Source organism: Mus caroli, chromosome 18 (assembly GCF_900094665.2).
Source record: "Mus caroli chromosome 18, CAROLI_EIJ_v1.1, whole genome shotgun sequence".
NCBI classification, from domain to species: domain Eukaryota; kingdom Metazoa; phylum Chordata; class Mammalia; order Rodentia; family Muridae; genus Mus; species Mus caroli.
In genome coordinates, this window is record NC_034587.1 from 25,806,775 (window position 1) to 25,807,929 (window position 1,155).

The window sequence follows — 1,155 nt, forward strand, 5'->3', positions numbered from 1 at the left end:
AAACTTTTGTCTTTAAGAACATGACTTTATAAATTTATGTAAGTAAATTCTTTTAGGGAATACAGATATAAATGTGGTGAGAAACATCATATTTTCTAGGATTAGACTTTTTTCTACCATTCACAGTGACCTTATTATATAGTTAAGCATTCTAAACCTGTAAATGGACCCTTTGTTTACCCCACAATAGTTGTCTGTGTTTTACACACTACAAAATGTATCCCAGACCTGATCACTCAGTGGTCAAGGCAATGAGATGAGAGCATGCCAGATACAATAAAGGGAGCACTAGAAGTTATATTTTATATCCCCAGATTGCAGGATTGATAATTAAAACTTATGAGATTGTTGATTTTAATAAACCTGATGAAAGTTAAGCAAATTTGATATTAAAGTCAAACATACTTGAGATCCTCCCCCCAGTTCATTTTTAAATTAAGTCTTTACCAGGTGATTAGCAGGAATGCCAGCTCTTCAAAGGAAGCAGACCCTGTTCTCCCTGCTTCTCAGGCACCCAGCACTCCCCTCCATACAGATGGAAGCTTTGTTCTCCTGAAGTTGTTCAGGTGCTGAGCCTGTCCAAAAGAAGGGAAATCAGCTCAGCTTTAGGAGTCTACATCTGTTTTTAAGAAGCAATGCGGCTCCATCCACTCCAAAGCTAGGAACATCAAATACCTCCCTCTGCCAGGCAGCTTGGCTATTCCCCAGGCATTTTCAATCTAGTTGAGTAAAACAAAAATTGCATAATTTGTCATTATTTCCAAGGAATGAGATGTGCCTTCTACAATCCCTTTCGAGTTAAATACAATGGTGCCGAGCTTCCTGTGAATGCCAATATCTTCTTTCTCTGAAAGAACAGAAATAAGGAATGGCAAAAAGAAACACTCCAGTGATTGCCTGTAACTCCCTACTCTAGGCTGTGTTCCTGGGGTATTTGTGTCTGTGTTCTTAAGGTTAGGTAGCAAGAGAATGGTTGACCCAGGTGTTCACCAAAGAGAATCCAAACTTGCTGGAAAAATCTGGGACTGGAAGCAAGGGGCCAGTAGTGAAATTTAAGATTTACAACAACAACAAGAATCATATCAGTGCAGGCAAGAGGCAAGCCATGTCTTAAAGCATCATTCAGCATCCTAATTATGACTTGTGTGTGTGTGT